Raw genomic sequence first — 24,833 nt, forward strand, 5'->3', positions numbered from 1 at the left:
TGTTTGAACGTTATTTATTATTATTATTAATTTTTTTGGGTTTGCACGTACGGCCACGCACGTACGGGCACACACGTATGGACACGTACTAGTCTATCTATAATTCCTGCAATGTGTGTGTGTGTGTGTGTGTGTGTGTGTGTGTGTGTGTGTGTGTGTGTGTGTGTGTTTGTGTGTTGTTTTTGTGTGTGGTGTGGTGTGGTGTGTGGTGTATGGTGTGGTGTGTAGTGACCGCTGTTTCTCGACAACCACTTGTCCGATCTAATTGAAACTTGGCAGGTATATTGCTGGGGACCTGAGGATGTGCCTTTTCAACGTTTGATATTAATCAGACAAGTGCTTCCCAAGTTATGGCCATTATTTACCAACCAATGAAAGGACACGTTGCTGCGTAGGCCGGTGCGCAGCCGGCCGACGATGACATCATGGGCCGTACCGATTACGATGGCGATCGGTGCCTGAGTTACCATGGCGTAGGAGTGGCAATGGTCAATGGCAGCGAATGTCATGGCAAGCAAAGACAGGGAGGTAAACTTGATTTTAATTTTAATTAACTCTGTGTGTGGAAGTATCACAGCAGTTGTTACTTCAATGAAAGCGATAATTCGTGGAATGCATGTGAACATTCCGTGCGGGCACGCACTACTTCCGGAGAGTGATGACTTTTTCTCAATTTCTTATGAGCATTTATAGATAAACACAATGCCCCAATCTCGTCGTTGTTTACGAGAGCAAAGGAACGGCCTGTGTGGTTGTTGTTTCTGGCACAGGGTTTGAAAGGTTTTTTTTTGTTGTTTTTTTTTTGCACGTACGGCCACGCACGTACGGGCACGTACGAGTAGTGTAAAATGTGAAAAATATCTGATCAGAAAAATTGGCGAAGGATGAATCAATCACATGACCTCTCAAATGCTCGAATCATTCAAAGACCGAACACAGGACGAATACGATCCACACATTGATTTGAAGGTAATTTTACTGCTCGTCTGAAGACGTAACTCTCAAGGGTGAAACGTTTAGAGGAAAAGAAGGTTGCCATCTCAGCTAACTTCATCAACTATACACCTCAAATATACATGCATTGTATAGTTCAAAAAAACGTAGTTTCCATCGTGATTTGATTTTTGATCGTAAATTGATCGGAGATGTTTAGGTAATTTCATCGTAAATGTCTCACCTCAAATGAGAAAAAATTTTGAGTGAGAATTGTTGGTAGATAAATAAGAACAGAGTTCAATTTGTTCGACCACTTTATTAGCGTGGAACGACAATAATCAAACAAGTATTGAACAGGTTGAAACACCCACAACATCCCTGGCTCCGGGTCAGGCTGCGCATGCGCACTGGCACGGGGGACCGTCGATATGTGGAATTACCGTAAAGTACAATGTTCTCTATCTCCCTCCGAGTCTTTATTATGTTAATAGATAAAGGCTGAGAAAATATTAAGTTTAATGAATGAACAAAAGTTTATATCGCCCATCGTGTGACTATTCCATGGAGTAGTCCTTGTGCCAGGCAGGCACGCTGGTCGCTCTGGTGGATCGGCGTTGACCTATCGCTGGTGCTGGTGGTGTCACATCGGGCCCCAGTGGGGATGGGGCTCTCGGGGTTTCAGGGGCCGATGGTGGCGTCTGAAGGATCGCGCGCCTCGGTGTGCCTCGTCCTGGTGCTGCTGGCGTGTCTAAAACGGGTGTCGTCTTGCGCCGGGGTGTGCATACTGACGTCAGTGCCGGCGTGGGCCCCGTTGGCGTCGCAGATGTCACGGGTTCGCTGTCGAGGTCAGGCAGTTGCGGTGTTACAACGGGTGCAGGTACAGTGATGCGGGTTGCTAGATCATCATAGATAGACCGGGGTGGCAGCTGGTCATTGCGAACTGGGCTAAACTTGCGCAGGAATTTCCTGTTCCGAAGCGTGACTCTGCCCGAGCCATCGATCTTGATCACGTATTGGTCGTGTTGGCGTACCTCCACGATACTGCCTGTCTTGTCCCATTTTTTTGGGTGGAATCCTGTCTGGTTCTGTACGCGGACTTGGTCCCCTACAGCAAGTGGCGGAAGGCGTTTGGTGTGTTCTGCCCAGGTGTCGGCTGTGCGGATATGACGTTTGCGGAGGGCCTCCTCCCTCGCTTTCAGGGTCTCATGCCAAGTGTCGTGCGGTCTGTACTTCCCGGGGATAATTGGGATGAAATCGCGTATCGGGCGGCCGAAGACACACATTGCCGGGAGATCTTCGTGTCAGGGTCAGGCGTGTTACGATATTGTAGTATCGCTCTCTGCACAGCGTCAGTGTCAAGTTCTCCCTGCGGGCTGGTGTTGTCCGTGATAAGTCGTTTCATTGTCTTAACTCCAATCTCCGCGCGACAGTTGCTGTGAGGGAAGGCCACCGATGACAAGCGGTGGTGTACGCCCCATCTGTGCAGGAATGACCTGGTCTCGGTGGAGGTGAACTCCGGTCCCCCATCCGACGCGAGCTCTTCTGGTGTCCCGTACGTCACGAAGGCGCGACGTAAGTGGTTTATGAGTCCGGCGGCGCCACCCGTCGACTTTGAGATGATCGGCCAGTTCGAGTATCTGTCCACTGTCACAAGGTAGTGTGCACCCCTGTGTACAAAGAAGTCCGAGCACACTGCCTGAAAGGGGTAAACGACCGGAATAGGTGGAGTTGGTGGCGCTCCAGGCTGTGATGGTGCCATCCGGTGGCAGTGTTCGCAGTTTTTCCGAGTGGCGCTGATGTCGGCCGACATGCCTGGCCAGAATACAGAGGATTCTGCGCGGGCGGTCATCATTGATACGCCCTGGTGGGCAGTGTGTAGGGCGCTCAGCACATCGCCGCGGAGTGAGGGTGGTATGACTACTCGGTCCTTGTATAGGATCACTCCATCTGTCGATGTAATGTTCTCGCGGTACTGGTGATAGTCGCGAATTGTCTCTGGCATCTCGATTTTTGAGTCGGGGATGCCGTTCATTGTCATTCCCTCCAATATGTGCATATCGCCATCGCTGCAGGTGGCTTCCCTGACGCGATCCCATGTTACTGATCGCAATGATTCGAGGCCCGCGGCACACCATGCCAGGTTGTCCTCGATGTCGTCGTCATACTCCGGCTCAGTTTGGCGTAGGAGGGACAGGACGTCGGTGTGCGTGCTTGGTTGGAGGTGGGTCGCTATGGTGGCATTGTCATCTGGAAGGTTCATGAGTGGAGGTCGCGTGGTGCCAACTGGCCTGCGCGACATGGCATCTGCCGCCTTGTTCTTCATGCCCGGGATATGTATGATGCGGAAGCGATAACGCAGGGTCTTCTCCTTGAGGTTCCTGAGGCGGGGGTTGGGTATGTCGTCAAGTGCTCTGTCCGAAAGGAGTTTCAGCAGTGGTTTGTGGTCTACCGCAGCGATCAGGTTCTCGCAGCCCAGTACGAAGTAGCGCGCTTTGTCCAAGGCGTCCGCGACTGCGAGAGCCTCGCCCTCTATGGGCGCGTATCTGGATTCTGCCGCATGTGTAAATCTGCTGCCGACCAGGGTTATTTTCCATCCATCAGTGCAGCAGAATGGTCTAACTGGCACGCATCGGCAGTGCTTTTGAAGCAACCAGAATCCGATTCCCTCCTTCGACCAGTCCGTGGCGATGCATGTTGGCTTAGTTTTGTCAAATATGCGGACACCATGTTCGATTTCTTGTACGATCACGTCTTTCGACTCGCGGAATATGTCCTCTAACTCCATGGACCACTGGAAGCGTTCTCCACTTTTCAGGAGCTTCCGGAATGGCTGCATTCGTTCGGCCATACTAAAGGCGTATGCCACCTGGTTGACAAGCCCGAACCACGATCTGACGTCGGTGATGTTACGCGGTTGTGGGAAATCGTGGATTGCTTCCAGGTAGCGGCTGCACGGTCGCACGTCGGTCATGGTGATGGTGAAGCCCGCGAAGTCCACCGTGGGTGCGCTGAAGACAAACTTCACCGGGTTGAGGATGATTCCATTCCGGCCGCATATATCCAGCCATTGGACCGCCTGGAAGTAGCTCCCCTCAATCGTGTCTGACCATAGGAGCGTGTCATCTACGCACTTGGTCTTGTTACCAATGTCCGCGACGATCTCATCGTATCGTCGTGAGTAACCGTCCCCCGATGCCATATACCCTTGTGGGGCAGATAGGTACCGGTAGCGCCCGCATGGAGTGATGAAGGTCGTCTTGTGGCGGTCGTCCTCGTGTAGGCGGACGCTATGGTAACCGTTCCATGCGTCGAATACTGTCTTGCGCTTCCCGTTAGGTACGCGTCTCGCCTGGTGGAACGGGGATTGGGTGTGGTGGGTCTCGCGGAACGCATGCTTGTTCAAGGCCTGAAAGTCGACGGTGCGTCGCGGCTTGCCATTCTTTTTCGCACAAATTACCATGCGGTGACACCATGTCACCGGCGTGCCGACGGGTACTTCCTCCAACACGCCGAGCCGAACGTCCTGGTCGAGGCCTGCTTTTACCTCATCTTGCCAATGTATGGCCACGGAGATGGGAGTGTGATGGGCAACCGGTGTCGCGTTCTCTCTGAGCATAAGACGTAGTGGCGGGCCGGTCATTCTCGGTAGTGGCTGGTGTGGGCACGTGTTGAATGTGCTCTGAGCATACATCCTGAGTAAATGTGACTGTAGTGCCTCTCTGTTGGCCTCGGTCGCTGGCATGGGGAGTGCGGTCGGCTTGGTCGGCGGCTCCGCGCGTCGAGGGCAGTCGCACAATTCCGAGGTTGTCAGATTCACCTCTCCGAGTGTCGGGAATCTGTCCGAGATCATTCCCAGGTCCATGCAGGCCGCGCGGGAGAGGAAGATGCGGTCTGAAGAGTCCGTCACATACGCGATTTGGCGCGTCTCCAATCTCCGAGCGTCATCACTGTTACCGGCGAATCTGACTACCACGGCTCCGAGGATACGAATTCCTCTGTTGTTTGCGGCCTTCATGGTCATGGATACAGGTATGAGGTCCTCGGTACTCAGGCCCATTTGTTGGACGACTTTAATGCCGATCAGGCAGCTCTGGCACCCCGTGTCTGCCATAGCGGGTAGGGTTACCGTGCGGGTGTGTTTCAGGAGGTTAAAACCCAGCGCTTTGTAATCCTCGCGCTTGTTGGTGAGAGTGAGGTTGACGTATGGCTGCGGGTCGGATATGCGTTTCATCCACTTATCGCACATATCATCGTACAGGTGGTGAGCGAGGGGAAGCGTGCGCATTTCGTCCTCTGTGCTGGCCATGGTGACCATGCATAGCTCGACGAAGGCTGCCGTCTGCTCGTCGTACATCCCGTCGGTCTCCTTAGATGGGGGTCTTGCCGATCGGCCGCCCAGGCACGCCTTGTCGAAGTGATTCTGGCGGTCACACTTCCGGCACTTTTTACCGTATCCGGGGCACTCGGCGCGTCTGGCGCGCCATTGAGGCGTTTTGCCGTGGCCCACCTCGCCGCAGTAGATGCATACTCCTTCGGGCTTGGCCTTCCGTTTTTCCGGCCTGGCTCCTACTCTGGCGCGGACGTCCTGTCGCTTTCCCCGCCGATACGAACTACTGATCGCGTCCGTGCTCTGAGTGTCAAGCAGGTGCGATGCCGAGCGTTTTCCAGACTCTTTGGCCTCGATATACTCTATCATGTCCTTTAATGGCATGTCCTGGTTCTTCTCACCGAGTAGGTCAAGTTGTATTGCTTGGTCCGCGATGCCACGGGCAACCACGTTGCGCAATATCTCTTCGGTGAAGTCGTTGACCTGATCGCACCCCGCTTTGGTGCACTTCATTTCATACTTGCACGTGTCCGCCTGCCCCTTGATGCGGGCGTGGAACGACCGGATGGGCTCCTCGTGTCCCTGCCGCATGTTAGACAGGGCCACTCGAGCTACCATCGTGTTCTCCGTCCGGACGGCGAGCGCCTTCATGGCGGCGAGGACGTCTTCTTCATCGCTGCCCACGAGGCTCCGACCCGCCGCGCGAGTGAGGTCCTTTCTCAGCTCCTCCTCACAGCACTCCAGTAGCTGCGCGACTATGTCAGGTCCGACAAGCTTAGTACCTGTTTTGTATTCGCCCCAGCGGGTTATGAAGTACGACCAGGCCTCGCCCGTTCCGGCCAGTGCTATGGAGGGACGCTTGAGTTTCTCCATCTTGGCATTCGAGCTCGCCGCCCTGGGGGCGGCGACGTGCACAGTGGCGTGTATACTCAACATGGCGGCCACCACTGCCGCCTCTGCGTGTGTAGCCATATAGTCACAACCCTCGATCGGGCACTCTGCTTCCACCGGCGCCATAGGAACAGTTATTCTGGAGTAAACGTTCTATTTTCGGTGATGCACACGTGTGTACAGTGTCCTGGGGGCGAAGATTGGGTACAGGACCCGAGAAACCCAAACTCACTGTCGACGTTCTCGTGGTCCGTTTTCACCCAGTCGCGTCCTCCTCAGCACCGACGATCTTTACTCGACTGCATCAAGCTGTTTGATTATAAATAAGAACAGAGTTCAATTTGTTCGACCACTTTATTAGCGTGGAACGACAATAATCAAACAAGTATTGAACAGGTTGAAACACCCACAACATCCCTGGCTCCGGGTCAGGCTGCGCATGCGCACTGGCACAGGGGACCGTCGATATGTGGAATTACCGTAAAGTACAATGTTCTCTAGTAGAAATGGGAATTATCTATCTATAATTCCAGCAGTTTAAACAGTCATGATGAGGTCATTTGGCCCATTATTGTCGTGTTGCACTCCAGAGTTAATTTATTTACTCGCATTAGGTAATTTATTTCCTACAGCCTCACTCCTTTATATTGTTACGAATTTGGAATTCGATCGCACTCAACATACACGTTCCTTTAGCTCAGATATGTCGATAAGTGCATGTTCTATAGATCGGTCACCTTCCATTGTTTAATGGGCAGAAATCGATTTAAGTGCGCTGCGATTCAATTTAATAGTTAGGGAGCGATGACAACACAAAGGAAGACGCCCCTCCCCTTCTTCTGGGTAGAGGAAGAAGAGCCCTCCCGTCCCGTGATTCATGACGTAAGCAACTCCCTCCCACCCGTGGTTGAGCGGGGGATGGAGCACAAGGACATGAGTCACGCCGGGAGCGGGGGAGGGGGCCCATAAGAATAAAGAAGAGATCCTCTGTTGGTTCGGTCTGGCTTTTAGTAAGCTTCGGCTTCTGCTTGGCGAGGGTTGGGGCTTTTTGGAGAGCTTTTTGCTTCGGCTCGGCTTTTCAGCAGACCTTCGGGTTCTGCTTGGCTCGGTTCACTTTTTGGGCTCTGGCTTGGTTCGGCGAAGAGTCGGCTGCTTTGTTCATCAGGAGAGAGTTGAGCTGGTTGCTCGGCTCGAGCTGCTGGTGGTTGCTCTTGTTCTTGGTTCGTGTTGTGACTTGTGAGAGGCTTTGTTCATCAGAAGAGAATTGAGCTGGTTGCTCGGCTCGGAGCTCTTTGTTCTCCGGCTTGGTTCCCGGCTTGGTGCGACTCCTTGGCCTCATCTTGGAGGTGGTTCTTCGAGGAAGCGACGCATCGACGGGAAGGATCGGCGCCTCGTCTCACCAGCACGTGTTCGGAAGCACGAGAGGATTCGCTGGAGCTCGGGAAGGATCGCGGCTCTCGCTGAGAACGAAGGATCCAGTTCGCTCTCGCTGGAGCCCGGGTCCGAACAGCTTGAAGACCACACGAGGTGGAGAGGTTCCAGATAGGTTCTGGGTTTCAGCTCATCTGTCCTCTGAGTTGAAGTCCTTATTAAAGGCATCAGCCACGATTTCTTGGGTGTGTGTGTGCGTACGTGTGTCCGTGGGCCCATCTAATAAGTAGGAAACTGTTAAGTGCCTATGTTGTATTTGCTTTACATTTCATAGTAGAACTCGGCTGTAGGTTTTTGCTCGTGTCCTGTCCCCTATCCCCATTCATTCATTTCTTGCATGCCTGTGTTCAAATAAATGTTCCCCATTGTTCAATGTCACCTGCTCGTTGCGTCCCTTCCTCACATTGACTGCCATGGAGCGTTCGGAATGTTAGCTGGTTTTTAACACCGATAAGATAATCGGGTCTGACGGGGCTTGGAGATATATAACAGCTCAGCAATCGCAAACGGAACGAGCTGCTTAAGCAGCTCATTTTCGTGCAGGCTCCGTTGAGGTATAGATCCCCGGCATTTCTGTCTGCGCGAATAATTAGGTATGTCGACAATTTGGCGATTGACCCTGTAGCACGTGGACAGAAGAGTTGGCTGATCTATGGTGTGGTTAACAACACCCGTAGCTGGGTTTCGGCGTTGATCCGGAAGCTACGACTGGATTGCTCGTTCGGTGGACGCGCGGCCTGGATTGGGTTGGAAAGGTCATGCGCACGCCGAACGGGTGAGAATCTTCAACAATACTCTGTTCGGCCTATAGACCCCATTATATCCTTTACACCCCTTAGACCCATTAATACCCATTTAGACCCTTTTGAGACATATAAAAGGGGTTTAAGGGTGAAAGACCGTCTTCGACACTTTTCAGATCTATAGACATTTTAAGACCCTTTGGACAATTTCAGACCATTTGGACACCTCAGACCGCTTTTGCTCTTTCGCCCTTAGACCCCTTTAGACATTTATACCCATTTAAGACCCTTAGACTCTTGAAACACTTCAGACCCCTTTATGATGTTCCAGACCCTTAAAACACTTTCGACCCCTTTTTGACCTATGAAGACCATTAAGCCACTTTAGACCCCTCTACACCCTTTAGAAAATCGAAAAAGATTCCCCCGAAAATCTTTTTTTGATGACGTTTTACGTGCATCATTCACGTTGCATCACAAGTTGCGATGACGAATCGAAACTGATATCCCAACGTGAAACTGAAATGTGATATGATGATGGATCATCAAATGGGAAACCAGAATGAAATGCTGTGAGAAATACTGAATGGAAATTGTCGAAATCAAAGCTTTGGGGAGTATAGAGAGGGGGCAAGTTGGGGACGGAAGAAGCGATGTGGAGAGGATAGATGCCTGTAGGTGATTGGTTGGCATGGAAATAACTTTGATGATCTTCCATCAGGCGGTAGGCCCAAAACGTGCCTAAATTGGTTTCCTTGCCAAGCTTTCATTATATCACTCTCACTCCCAAGTAGTACTTCAGAGGTACAACAAACATGCATTGGAAATCTTTGCTGGTGGAATGGAATGAGGTTGCCAAGGTTACTAGCTCCACCTACTGTGATACTTGCATGCTGAATATTTACACTGAATTCCTGTTTCTACCAATACACACTAATTTGAGGTGAGATGTCGATGAACCCATCAGTGACGTGTACCTGCTACTTTTATGAGGGGCAGTCAATGAGTAACCTTAAAATGGCGATATAAATTTGATTATGTAATGTGTGTAGTTGTAGACGACATATGATATACATGGTATATGTATATATATATATATATATATATATATATATATATATATATATATATATATATATATATATATATATATACATATATATATATATGGGTAAGAGTCATGTTTTGTCTGTTTTATATCTGGCAACATTGAGCGTATGACATCAGTGGAGCAGTTCCAAGATGGCAGCTCCCTTAGAAGCATCCACCAGGAAGGAGCAACATTCTGTCATCTGTTTCTTGGGACATGAGGGTGTGAATCCCAGTGAAATCCATCACAGAATGAAAATGCAATATGGTGACACATGTTTATCGCTGAAGTAGGTGTACGACTGGGACAGGAAGTTTAAAAGTGGAGTTCTTTCAGTTAGGGTGTGAGTTGTCTATGTGCCCACCTTGCAGACACCTTGCAGAACCCCAGCATGTTGTGAATGATATGGTATGCTGAACCATGGCTAATGTTTAATTCGGAGACTATTTCTTCTAGCGTGATGTGACGGTTTTCCCTTAGCACACGCTCAACTCCTGCAACCTTTTCTGGTGTGTTGGCTGTGTGAGGCCAACCCGAGTGAGCGCCACTCTGGACACCCTACTTTCAAATTCCACTTTTAAACTGGGGGACGGGGCAAAGCATGGAGATACACACTCATTGGAGGGTGTAAGACCACAAAGGAGGAGGAGGAAGAAGACGTAGAAACCACCGATCAGTCAGTGATGATGAAATGATAGGCCCATAGACTCAGCTTCTTTGTGAGAGATTCCAATGATCCTGAAGGGCTTGGTTTCCCCAGCATCAAGCTGAGGAAGGTGCAAGGCAGGGGTGCCAGCCCAGAACGGAGAACAGTATTCCATCTAGCTGTGGATGAAATCTCTGTCGTTGGATAGGAGCTCAGGTGTGCCAAGGAAAGACTTTTCACGAGAGGATGCCGAGTCACGTCTGGCTTTGGAGGCCAACTTTTAAATGTTTCTTGCTGGAGAGAGATCATGGCTGAGAGTGAGACCCAAGAGTTTGAGTGACTCAACTTATTTGAGAGAGTTGTTGAGAAAGTAGATGGGAGAACTTGTGGTAAGGAGGGTTTTGAAGAGAGAGAAAGAGACAGAGAGACGGAGAGAGTTAGTGTGTGGGATTTCTCAGGGTTAAAATATATATTCCAAGTGTTTAATTGGCTTGTGATTTTCGTCAAGGTATGAAGAGAGGGAAAAGGCTGCTGCCTGACCATCAGAAGGACATGGGATGTCATGGTAGAGGGTGCAGTCATCAGAAAATAGATAAAGAGGATTTTCAAGAGTCAAAGAGATCATTCATGAATATATGGAATAGGATTTGGTCTAGAACACTGCCTTGAGGCACTCCAGCCTTGAAAGTCAGAGGATTAGCAAGGATTCCAATGAGAGCCACATGTTGGCTCTGGAATGGAAGAAGTCAGTTATTCAAGAGTGGAGTTGGCCTTGGATTTCATAAGCGGACAGTTTGTAGTGCAAGGCGGGATGCCATAATGTATTGAAAGCTCAATATATGTTCAGGGAGATGGTCCTGATCTCATGTCTGATATTGAGGGCCTCCACCATTGTTGGGAGAGTCGAAGCAGCATGGCCAAGGTAAAATGATGTCGTCTGAAACCAAATTGGTGATCTCAGATTCAGTCATTGGAGAAAAGGGAGGATTTTATGTCAACTGCAATGATGCATTCCATGACCTTGCTGATGAAAGGAAGAAAGCTCTCCCCTGATCTGGAAAAACCTAGTAAGTTGAATGCCCGTGGAGAGCACTTACTCGGTTTTTCCAGATCAGGAGAGAGCGAGTTGGTCGATAGTTAAGGAGATCCGCTTTTGCACCTTTTAATGTAATGCTGTGATGTTAACTGATTTCCAAGCAGATGGAAGATGACCTAAGGCAACTATAGTGAAAAGTACAGAGAGAGAGGAAGCACAAGAGCAACAGCGCAGGTTTTTAGGATACGTGAACTTTTGCCATCCTGTCCAGTTGCGGAATCGGAGTCAAGGGTTGCCAGAAACTTCTCCATTTCTCAGGTCCAAAATACAAAGAGTTCAGGGGCATTTGGGTATGACTAGGAAGGGTTGGTACAGATGGGAGAGAGAGAGAAAGAGAAAGATTGGGACTCTAGATTTGGAACCAAACACATAATTGAGGCATTTAGGCTTCTCATGAGCAGAGTCATCTGTGGTGCCATTTGAAGTGAGCGAAGGGATGGGAGGGGAGCACACACCAGAGACAGACTTGACTAGGTGCCACCAGGTTTTAGCAGTGAGAAACAAGTTTGACAGTTCAATATTGAGGTTGGGCAGATGATGTTTTCTGTCTCTCTTGAGAGTGGACACACTTATTGTGGGCTTTATGGAATGATCTGAGATTGCCTTCAGTCGGATTTGTCTTCCAGGAGGAGAATGCAAATTGTTTTAAAGCAACTGCCTCACCACAGGATTCAGCATACCATGGGCAGGAAGATGGGTAAGATAAATTAAGACTAGATGGGTATGATAAATGGCTTTTTGCAGTTTGGGAAACAAGTTCTGAAGTGCCATGGCTGCTTGCAGTCCCTGAAAGTTTGCCTGAGTGAACTGCCAGACTTGCCAGCACTGAGGCTGTTCTCTGAGAATGGCCAGAGATGTTGACCTTCACAAGCACATGATCAGATGAGCCAATTGGGGCAGATGAAGAGCAAGATACTTCTCAAGTTCAAGCTTGGGTAAAGCACGAAACTAAGTGCCATGCTTCGACTTTTGATGTTTGTTTTTGACTTTTGATGCATTTCTCCTTTAAATGTGAAAATATTGTTCACTGTATAGGAAATATGATTGGAATTGAAAATGTTCCTGCTGCCTCATGTATACTATTAAAGGCAAAAATATATATATTTGTTTTTCTTTCCCGATGAAGCTTTAGTTGCCCAAGTAATTGAGAATAGATTAGTTTTTGATTCCGGCCACTTTGTTATAGTGTACCTTCTTGAGTCTCCTTTGAACCCTTGAGAGATTATCCTTTGTGTGTGTTTACGATCTGTTGTAAACTTCTTCTTAAATGAGACAAAATGTAGGTTTTTATGTTATTCCATCTTATTTGAAAACAACACAAAGCTAAGTTAAAAGTGAACAATTTGAATTGAGCATGGGGAAAGATTGATGTGAATTAATGAGCTCTGGTTTCATCTAGCCTATCTACTGATAATGAGACAAGAGCGAAAGCAAACTGTGCTGCGTTTGCACCTATTGCCTCATGTGGGTTTAGATGGTGGCTTTGCTTCCATCTCCAGACGGATTCCCCAGCTCAATGCTCCCCTAGCTCATTAAACCACCATGTTGATGTCTGACCTGGAGACTTTTTTGAGAAAATGTTGCTGAATGGACTTTTCAATTTCAACAAAAGTTGGAGAGATGAGCCCTTCAGGCTTCTATGCATACTAGGGCAGTTTCTAAAGCCTTACTCTGGAGAATATGAATGTTATTAATGTAAAACTAGATACTTTAAGAAAACAAAAAATGACTAATTTTTATTTCTAATCTTACCTCGTGTTTCATGTTATCTTGTGTGGTTTTCGACATTTTGTGATGGAAGGAGCAGATATACTGTCGTCTATGAGCTGTGGAATCTGTTGATCAACAAATAGTTCAAATGCAATTCCTTGAGAACGTTGTTTAGCAAATGCTGAATAATGTTGCAACAAAAATGAAATTGATTGGATTAGAGTTGGGGTTCATGATGGCATGATCTCGAAAATATTTTGTAAATTGAGGGAAATAGCAGGTAATTGAGTCCAATTCTCTCAGAACTGGATGCCTCATTTGGATGTTTTGTTTGTGGATAGGATATAAGTCAGGGGAGAAGGTTCCTGGCTCATAAAAGGGCATGAGTCGGGCAGAGAGGTATGATGGTAGGACATGATATAAAAAAAGTGAAATGGACCATCAATTGGATGAAGAATCGGATTTCTGGACTTGGGCTGTTAAATGCAGCCATACCCCTTATTCAATCTTCTTTGTGCACTTGAATTGAATGCATTAGTCTGACCATGTGATCCGGCACAGAGCAATGGTGGAGAGGTTTAGGCTATTTTGGAGTTGCAAATCTCCAAATGAAGGCCAACTGTGGTATTTCTCACCGTTAATGCCACAAGGCAGCCATGAGTTACCTTAACAGTCACCTGAGTAAATTCCTGAGCATGAGGGTGTGGTAATAGAGTGTGAAAAGCGTAGAACGGTCATCAATGTATTCTGCTTCACAAAGTACATGATAATTAATACAATTTACACTTTGCACATTTATCAAAGTTCGGTGTGTTTGAACATAATTAATTAATTGAGGTTGTATCATATGAAATAAGGTGGCAGTAAGTCCTTGTGATAATTGCTGGTGATCCATTGGAATCTCAGACTTCATGGAGCCTTGCTGAACCACTTCCTTCATCGGTTACAAACCAGGAGGGATCTTATGAAGCATGAAGCTTGGTTAAACTGTCAAGGGAATTTGCAATTTGGCCATGCTACCAACCCAAACAATTGCTCTGAAAAAAGATGCTAAGTGTGATCTTTAACACCAGCACTTCATGCAAGACAGGTGGCTTAATATCCTTTCTGTACAATGTGATGCAGTGTCCATTGATACAAAATTAAATGATGGTTGTTGGAGGTTAAAATGTCGAGTATAGAGAATTTGCAGATTTTGAAAGCTGATAAATGTACTGTATGTATAGATGTATGTATTTATGTATGTTTGCATGAATGTTAATTAATTGAGGTTGTATCGTCCATCAGTGCACATGCACACATGCACATGAGACGTGTATGCAAAATAGACACGTCCATCAGTGCACATGCACATGTTTATTTGCATGTGATATGGTATTTACATACATTGTATGTAAAAATGTACATGCATGTTCAATTGCTCATGTATGTATGTATGTATGTGACTTGGGCCAAGCTTCCCCTGGCCGATCCCACAATAACCTGGGAATAATTGAGGGAAGAAGACTATATTGTTATGGGTATATTGTCGGTCTCTTGGACCCACTTCCTGACCTTTAACCTTGAAGCCAATGGCTATGCAGATAACTCCATAACCTGACGAGTTTCTAAGCAACCACAGACACCATCTTAGGGGAATAAATCTGGCAAGGACCCCGCGCCAACTCTCGCATTACTGTGCCGGTGATTTAATTATCCCAGATGGGAACCATGTTTTCGACGCACCACCTTTGTCGATTAATTCCGTACAGCCAAGCAGAACCATAGGTGGGATGTCTGCTCAACCAGCGCAGCAAATCAGTGGGGTCAACCTCCCATCTACTTATGACATACTGTGTCTAACCAATGGATGAAAATAGACACTGAGCAGGTTTGGAAACAAATCTTGTGTTATTATGCACATATTTACAAGTAAACGGTGTCACATAAGAAACAATCTTAACCCTTTTGCACACAATCCCCTAATACAATCATTCTAACCTTATAATTAAGCAAGACACAGCCACCTCAAACATTCCGGGAAATTATAAGAGAAGGGGAAGGGGATATACATGGGGAAGAGAAGTCAGTAGGGTATCGATCAGTCCCGGTCTCATCCGTACGTGAACCGATAGGGTATAAGGTGTGGTGAGTGGCTTGGTGTTCCATAGCATTCTATTTGGGGCACTTGCTTGCTACCCTTTAGTGCCATTTGGCATTCCTCAATAGGGGAATGCCTGGAGTATTTGGCGCCCGGGGTGGACCCTTCCTTTGGCAGAAGAATGCCGAAGAAAACTTTGAAGAATGCTGCCAAGAAATCTCCTGGCCGTGGCCGTGGACGCAGACGCAAGGAGGATCCATCATCACCCACACCCTCCCCATCACGCTCACCTACTACTACTGACATGGACCTACTACTACTACTACTACTACTGATACTACTGACATGGACATCTACTCAACATGGAGTCTGAAACACTGACGGGTTCCTCCTGTGAAGCCCATTTTTATATACCAATTCCCCTAAACACTGCCAATACGCCATTATACGGTAGCTGTAAGTTAGAAACACGTTCAGTAAGTTCTGTGGTCGTCTGGAAGATGTCAATCAAATATGTCTACATACGTCAATATGCATTGGAGGTACGTTACACATAGGATCAAAGCACGTTACTCATCAGCTAGAAATAAGTTTTGGGTACGCTAAACATTACCTCGACGTGTTTCAACTTATGAGTAACTTTCAAGTAACGTGTGTCAACGATCGCATAACGTGCCTACAACTTATGGCCAGCATATGCGGAACGTGTGCGTCATACACTGGCATACGTCGAAAATTTTTGACCATGCTTAAAATTTGTCGACGAGCTCGGTGTACTACGACGTATGCCAGCATGCGTCAGCATGCTCTTAACATATACAAAACTTACCCATAACGTATTCGACATGTGCCAGTGTATTTGGCAAATTTTTCATATGTCGGCATACGCTGGCTAAAGTGTCAAGGTGTGACAGGGCATGACGGTGATGTTGACACTTCGATGTCTAGTGCGGTTATGATTTGAATCGTCGAGCCGCAGCCTTTTAATAGGCTACGCCACGTGATCGTCGGCGATACGCTGCCGTGCGCTATGCATAAGTTAGACTATCGTTGGGCATAAGTTGTGAACGCCGACAACACGCTAGGCATTCGTTGGTATAAGTTACCTATAAGTTATCGAAACGTTCTGTGTATGCTACTAATACTTTATGCATACGTCCAACTCGTTATGAATATTCCCAAAACTGAAAAAAAAAACATCAATACTTCAGTGTACGCCAGAGTTTACACATACATTTTGATACGCTGCCATATGCTGGCTAAAAGCTACAGTTAGCAGATTAAAACAAGTTTTCTTTAAGATCATAAAATCACACCCTGTAGAATTCATGAAATACAATACAAATGGTAAAAATATTATGAACAAGATATTTATAAAAAGACATTATTAACGTAGAAGGGCACTCGGTAGAGCACAAATACTCTTGCCAGTAAAGTCTGAGTGGTGATGTTGCATTGATGGGTTGACTGACTGCATGGACGCAACTGAGGTTGTGGATCTACAGATGTGGATCCGCCGTTTGTAGAGGTTCTGGGAAGAAAGGATCGAAACCTCGAGGAAGAACAGTACCCAGCGGATGATCCATACGGTCAGGAAACCATTAATTTGCTTCCAGGTTAAAGTTCTTACTTTAGCTAAGGAAAATATGTTTTGAGGTTATCATAATTGACAACAATCCTTGAAATTATATTATATTTTAGGAATAGCCGATACTGTGCGTGCGTGCGTGCGTGCTTGCGTGCATGCGTGCATGCGTTAGTTTATTTTGTAGAGGCTTCCATCCAACAGGTTAACTTTACTATTTCTTTCCAATTTCCCAACGTCATCTCACAATCGATAATACTTTCTTTTCTGCAGTTTCCCCACCAATTATTCCTCCCGCATGTCCTCATTGCCATTCAACACATCCACCACCAAAGGTGGACTGAGGTTACGTTTTCACCTATTCACCTGGCTATCTGTCTGTGTGTCCGTGAGCAGGATATCTCAAAAGGTTATGAACGAATTTGAAAGAAACTTCGTGGACAGGTTGGGTGTTCGACAAGGACGAATTGATTCGATTTTGGTGAAGATCCGGGTTCGGACCCAGACACAATCAAATCATTTAATTTTTCCATTGATTCTTCATAATTGAGAGATGGGACCAAACACGATAAGCACGTGAAACAGAAAGCAAGCATTATAGCACGATATCTCGAAAGCTTGTGGACGAGTTATGGCAAAACTTGGTGGATGAGTTGGTTGGGTGACAAGAACAAGCGGATTTGATTTTGGTTCAGGTTCGCATCCAGATATGGATGTTCGTGGGTTACAAAACGAAACCTGTTCAGCCTGGTGAAGGGACGCGCTGTACCGAGTGCCGTTAACATTGTGAATGTTTTGCATGCTTTTCCTACGTTAAATATGTCATTGTCGTGCATTTCCCCCATGGTATAACCTCCTCGTTTCGGAACACCTGAAGCAGGGCACAGTATGCCCTCCTTTTGCAGCCATTTTATCCACCTGCCTTTCATTCCAAATGGATCTCTGTGACAATAATCAGCATCAATTTTCCGTGTGGGTGTACATTCGCAGAACCTTCATTGGTACAGTGATTTATTTACCAATCAACGTTTCCAACGCGCTTCCTAATATCTTTATTGTCCAACGTAGAGTTCGAGGGAAAAGGTATCACCCTTGATGGTGCTGAAAGGGGCTGGCAGGTGGGCCAAGAGGGATGAAAACTCGCCTCTACCCTCTCCAGCCTGGGTATGAATCTCTGACCAGCTATAAACTGCCATCCTGGTATATCTCAGGCAGGGTGAATCATTAATGCGGGTGCTGTCCCTCGGATGTCTGTTAAAATGGGCGTCCTGTCTGCCGGCATTATTTGGTGGATGTTAAAGACCCCATGGTGTTCTTTGCGAAGAGAAGGCGAGCTATCGCTCGCACCATGTCCAAATTCCTGCACTAAATACTGCTGGGAATAACCCTGGCTCAGCAAGCTGTTCTGCTGGCATGACTGACACTCTGTGAAGAGTATGGTACATCAGAGAGAGAGAGAGAGAGAGAGAGAGAGAGAGAGAGAGAGAGAGAGAGAGAGAGAGAGACAGAGAGAGACAGAGAGAGACAGAGAGAGACAGAGAGAGACAGAGAGAGACAGAGAGAGACAGAGAGAGACAGAGAGACAGAGAGACAGAGAGACAGAGAGAGACAGAGAGAGACAGAGAGAGACAGAGAGAGACAGAGAGAGAGACATGGTGGAAGTTGTGCTTTGCACTGGGATTAATGCACGTTCCCACTGCTGTATGGGAACAGCAGATCTGCTTTCAGACAAGTGAAGAGACCTCTTTATTTTTCCAAAGCCCATTGAGGTGTAGTGGGGATGAGTGACGTAAAATGGCAAATCTGCAGTTTGCTATTTCTCGTCTCCTTTCTATTTTTACAAGCTTCATTTCCGCTCCCTTTCCTTAAATCTAATGAAATACACATCACCACCGGCCCCTTATGTCTGTCGCTGTTTCTCCATGCCTCTTCCTTGCCTTCGCCTGAATCTGCACATTGGGTTTATTGTGCTTATCAATCATGGCTGGGATTGTAGCGATAAGATATGTGACAGTAGAGAGGTAAAGCTTGTGGAAACGCATTAGCTGGTGGGTTTTTGTCTCGTGGAAAGAAGTAAAAATGCCGAACTACCCGTAATTCTGAAGTGCCACAAAATACATTTTGATCCACAGTTTTTCTCCCACAACCTACATGTCTTCCTCACAAGTTTCACAACTCACCAAACACTCAGTGGGTTACCCTGAACACGGTCTCATCCAGACTATGGCTCGTTCTTCGGCTGAAAAGGAACTCTCACATGGAATGGAAACAATTCCTATAGAGTCCATTGTTGACACCTTTCCCACTCTCTCCACAGTGGGAAAGTCGTTGTCCCCACACCCAGATGAGGTCGCTATTGTCCACACTGTCATGACCTTAATATGTCACACTGAGAAAGTAAGCAAAGCATTAAGCAGAAAGCAAGCAAGTCGACGAAGTGTGTGTAGCCCCAGGGAGCATGGTGGCAAATGACTTGCAGCCTACGAGGTACTTTTTGGCATGGACCCATTTATTTGGCTCCATGAACAGAATCTGGGATTTCCTCCGGGCTGCTCTCCCCACGATGCATTCCGATTGCTGCACTTTTTGCCGGCGGCAAGCTTTAAGCAGAATGTGTGGCGATTTTTATTTATGGTCTCCCGTTCCGAGTTACTTAAAGCAGTGGCTTTCAATGCAGAAACCGTGTCTCCCCCATTTCTGAGTGCAGACCAATATGATATCATGCAGTTTTTTTTCCAATTATTAATGATCATAACTTGCTCGTATGCACCGTATGCACATTTTTAGCTCACCTGGACCTAAAATTGTTCAGGTGAGGAATTAGCATCACGTGGTGTCCGTCAGTCAGTGAGTCAAGGTGCATGTAAACATTCAGTTTTGAGTTTTCTCCGAAAGTACACGCACAATATCGATGAAACTTGACCACAATCTTCATCACCTGTGATGCTAAAACTAATCGTCCTATTTTCACAAAACTTTGTAGAACTTCTGAGGACCAAGGCCTTCTGACGCCTCACAAATCCCATCAAAAAATTGTATATTAAGTAGAACGATTGAACAGTCCAAGGTCATTACGATTCCAGGATGCTACTTTTGATTTATTCTCCAAAAGATTCATCGATTTAGATGCAACTTGCTAGAAATCATCTCTGCATGATGCTTTCATAAGTTTGTTCAAACCATCGGCTAATTTACATTTTGTGTGGGTCATCCACGCCTACCAGTGGTTCCCTGGCTCGATCAGATGAGCCCATGGGGCATTGCCCTATTTTCCTTTGTGCATTTCGTTGAAAACCACACTTGGTGGTGTAAGAGTTAGAGTGTCTGCTCTGAGTTTGGGATGTTGGTGGTTTGAAACCTGTCTGAGTCATATCAAAGACTTTAAAAATCATACATGCTGCTTGTTTGTTTGATGCCCAATAAGGAATAATTTAGAGTATGGACAAAAAAGCATTGGTTGGCAACCATTATGCAGGTTTTATGGGTCTAATGGCCCATTCCTGCATTGAAGTACGTTGTATTGTAAGGAAACTCATAAAACAACTAGAATGGCACTCAGTGGAGCACATACCTCTGCCAGGATGAACAGTTTACGTTTTGTATCCCTGCACTTGAACCAAAACGTTATCGGCTTGTTATTGTCACCTACCCAACTCATCCACCAAGTTTTGTCATAACCCATCCAAAACTTATTCAAATATCATGATATACATTCGTACATGATCAGTTTTGGCCCGATGTCTCAATCATGAAGAATCTCCTTGAAAATTAAAAAAATTAATTCGTGTCTGGATCCGGATCTTCACCAAAATCTAATTAATCCATCCCTGTTGCACACTGACCTGTCCACCAAATTTCATCCAAATTTGTCCACACCTTTTTGAGATATCGTGCCCACAGACAAACAGACAGGCAGACAGAAAGGCAGACGAGGTGAAAACATAACCTCCGTCCACCTTCTGTAACAGAGGTAGTAGTCGTATTAGAGTCAAAAAGAGTACATCTCCTCTGAACACCTTTGGGAGCAGCTGTTTCCTTTGCGACAGCCCCTCAGCACCCTCAAGGTTTTGTATATTATTGTAGATCGGGGCGAAATACAAGCATGGCGCTGCACAACACAAATCGCTCATGCGGGATGTGACACAATAGCACAAGCACACAACAGAATGCACAACTCACGGAAGCATACACAAACACTCGACTGTACCGTGTTTTCTGCAGTCTCACAAGTACACAGTGTCTATGGTGTATTCCACTTCCTTGTATGTTGGGGCTGGAACAGCCAACTTCCCTGACGCTCGTTTGGCAGGAGGTGCTCTGAATCCAAGAGCTTCTGTATTAATACCATTGGGTAGAACCTACCATTTATCGTAGTATGCAGATAGCCGCAGCTTTGCCTGGTTGTAGGTGGTCATTGCACCATCATGCATGTGCAAGCCTCTATTTTTGGCCCAATATATGCTTCCATCCAACGCAGTTTTATAGTGACCCCAAGATAGGGTGTTGTGTCTTTGTGACATACCCTTTGATGAGGGTTTATTTTTACGTATTATGTTGTAGCACTGGCCATGTAGTAGCACTTGGAAAATAGGGCCATAGCAAGCTCATTCACAAATTCCGGCTTGAACATCCCCAGAATGCATTCACTCAACTTGTTTCATGCAAGCCAATTATTGCTGTCCTGAATAAACTGCTGCCGAAGCTGCAGCTGCACAATGTCATCGAGAGATTAGGCAGACAACCCAAGGTAGAGACTGTCATTGTCCATCTGGATGAGTTCAAAGTCCTTGTGATCAATGTACCTGCCAAGGAAGTCGTAGTACAATATTTGCACCCGAGGCTGATTATTATATGATGGCATCTACGTTGGATACTGAATACAAAAGTTCAGCATTTGTTCAGAAAAAAGTTCAGAAAATCATCAGCATTTGCAGATAAGAAGGACCCTTATAAGGGTCCACGATGAGTCTTGATCAGAAATTTCTGCCTGAGAATTTTTTCTTTTGCAAACTGCCCTATTCTAATGGTATGAAACGAAAATTCAACATAAGAAAATTTCTGACGCTGTACTTTCAGAGAAGAACGCCCCTTTGGCTTGAAGGGGTCAGAAAGGGTCTTGGAAAAACATCAATCAAAATGCCAAGCCCGAGCAAATTTCCACTTCGAATACATCAGAAAGATATAAGTGAATAATGATGAGGTGCATAAGAAGTTTTAATCTAGGAATTTGTATCTAAGAAGGGTCCAGAAAAGGGTTCAAAAAGAGTCTTAATAAGAAATTTGTGCCAGAATTTTTTTTGTTGCAAATTGCTCTATTCAAATGGTATGAAACAAAAATGCAGCGTACTCAACTTTCTGATACTGCACTTCGGATGAGAAGGCCCCTTAGCCTCGAAGGGGTCAGAAATCGCACTTGTAGCACTCAGCTACCTGCAGAAGTAAAAGTTGCAGGGACATCGAGAAAGACTGTTCTTCAAGATTTAATATTTATGACGTTGAAAATTTTAACGGATATGAAGTCACTTTTTCCTAAAATAATAGTGTGCCACTAAACTGAGGACAGACCTCGGGGAAATACCTGCTTAGTGCGTTTCATATGTATTTTTTGATTGCTGGGCTTGTTGAGTGGTATTATATATGACATAAACTAAGTGTTGCAATGCATCCCCCCTTAATTCTCTCATTCTTAAGGGGAAAAATTCCTCGCTATCCGTTGTTTCGTTGTAGGTCCAACTTTTCTGGGACGTATCGCGAGGACCCCCTGTATTATGAAGACATATGAGCATTCCTGAATGGATTGATTGATTGTGATGTATTTGACAATCTGCTTGAAAAATTATTGTTCAACAAAATACAGCAAATGGAGTTGGTGTGTTAGTGTTAGGGTTAGAGGGGGTGGTGTTATTTTGTGATGCTTGATTATTTATGGCAAGTCCCAGCTACAGAGTTGCTGAATAATCAATGGTTGTCCATTTATAGCAACATCACAGATAGATATAAATCCTCACAGCGTTGGTGCTAATACATAAAACGATGAGTTATCTCTGACATTTTTACCACTAACAAGGAAATACTTCCAAATGGAGAAATCATTTCGATGCCGAATGGCAAAGAAAAGTTTAAAGTCCTATTTTCTCCTGACCCATGCTTCAAGGGAAAGTTTTAATTAGTTTTCATGTTGAGTTATTACATTTTAAACACATGATCATTGTCTTGATAACCCCAAAAAGGCTGCAGTTTAGCCCTTTGTGGTGTCTCAAGATGTGCTTAAGCTGTGATGGGTAATGTATTTTTTTTTCACTGCCAGAGATAGCAGGTGATCAATCAGCCATTCTTACATGTTTACAAAGGCAGCTTAGTGGGTTGTATGTCATCAAGTTACTTCCCAGTTGTTTTAATAAATCTTGCCTTCGCAGTATGAATTTTCACTGCAGGGGGGGAAGTGCCTGACACCACCGTTCAACTATCCCCCCCCCAACTCCTCCAAGAAGAAAACACATCTGAAAGAAAACTTTTTGAGGAAAAGATTTTTTGACTCCTTGTACAAAGGGCATAAAGCTTGGTCATCAATCTATATTTGTGAAGGAGCTCAACACCTGCCTTGGAGCCACCAATAGATTTAAGGTGTGTTAATCAGTCATTGGTCTTCTCCTGTTTGTATACTCGTCATGGTTGGATGGATCCCAACACGTAGGTAATTTACCATTCCTTTAATGTATGTGAAGTGAGCTCACAGGTCTGTTCAATGGGCTCAAAATCAATGCATTGATCTGGTTAATGGGCCTGTAAGTAAATTATTTATTGAAATCAATATGTTCTGAAGGAAAATGTATTGTATAGTATCAATTGAGTTATTGGGTGAATCGAGACTTGAGATTGATAAAAACAAACATGCAGGTGTTTTTATTTATTTATCCTCTGCAAACTGGCCCAGGGCATGCTGGGATCCTGGAGGGTGGGGTGGGTTTACGAACCATTAGGCTGTGCCTGTAGTATTATTTCCTATTTTGTGAACCCTCTCAGACCACTACTCAGCCAAGTAATACCTCTTGCACACTGACTGGTTCAGTCCTCAAAAGCGCCGGCTCTCCCACTACCATCCAACCATGCTGAGCGATGCTCCTACCAACACACTTTTGTGCAATCTTGAAATGCCAGCAGTTCATTAATCAAGGCCTGCCTGTGACTCGATCTGCCTGCTTAATTGGCCAGGATAACTTGGTGAGGATGTTCGTCCAAGCAGACTGATGTTTTGTTTCTGCTTCTTCTATAGCCAATAATTCCTGGTGGTTCATATTTCCCAACTCTCCGTCTTATCTTTGCAGATACTTTTGCTTCATGTGTGTGGAAATTTTGCAGTGGCAATCAATGTTCGTTAAGGACGTTGATAAACTTTGCATTAATTTTCAGCACTGATTATTAACAATTATTAGCAAATATCACAGATCCATAAACATGATTCAAAATTTGCGAAGAGAAGAAGCATGGCAACACCTATTCTAACCGGGGCATACACCCGACCCAGTACACTGGTACTCACTTTGCCGACCTCGGAAGGATGACAGGCTGAGTCAACCTCCTGGTGTGTATTAATTCAAGCGGCCAACGGGGCTTGAACTCAGGACCTTTTGGATCCCAAGCTGCCACCCTAACCACTATGCCACCAGGTGTGTGTGTGTGTATGTGTGTGTGTGTGTGTGTGTGTGTGTGTGTGTGTGTGTGTGTGTGTGTGTGTGTGTGTGTGTGTGTGTGTGTGTGTGTGTGTGTGTGTGTGTGTGTGTATGTGTATGTATATACATACATATACATATACTGTATATATATACATATATATATATATATATATATATATATATATATATATATATATATATATATATATATATATATATATATATATATATCTCTCTTTATAAATACTGACTGACTGACTGACTGACTCACCAACTGATATTAAAGATCGGTACCTTCTGGGTGACGTAGAAAGCTGAAATTTTGCAAGCCGATGGAAATCAAAGCCAGTTCACTGGGAGAAAATCACAGAATCGTCAGACAACATCCATAAATGAAAATATAAATAAATGGAAAAAAAAGAAAGTACGTAAATGAAAAATCAAATGCAGTTGAGCGATCCAAGACAATAGGGAAGCACAGTTCATATTCTTACACAATGTGTAAGCACACCCTGCTAGTCTAATATATAAAGCTCTTTCCAACTACTGATTCACTGACTTAGTGACTGATCTTAAGATCGGGACCTTCCGGGAGAAGTAGAAAGCTGAAATTTTTTGTGCCAAT

The sequence above is a fragment of the Eptatretus burgeri genome, chromosome 8 (genome assembly GCF_056783735.1).
Source record: "Eptatretus burgeri isolate ZD-2024b chromosome 8, Ebu_testis_v1, whole genome shotgun sequence".
NCBI classification, from domain to species: domain Eukaryota; kingdom Metazoa; phylum Chordata; class Myxini; order Myxiniformes; family Myxinidae; genus Eptatretus; species Eptatretus burgeri.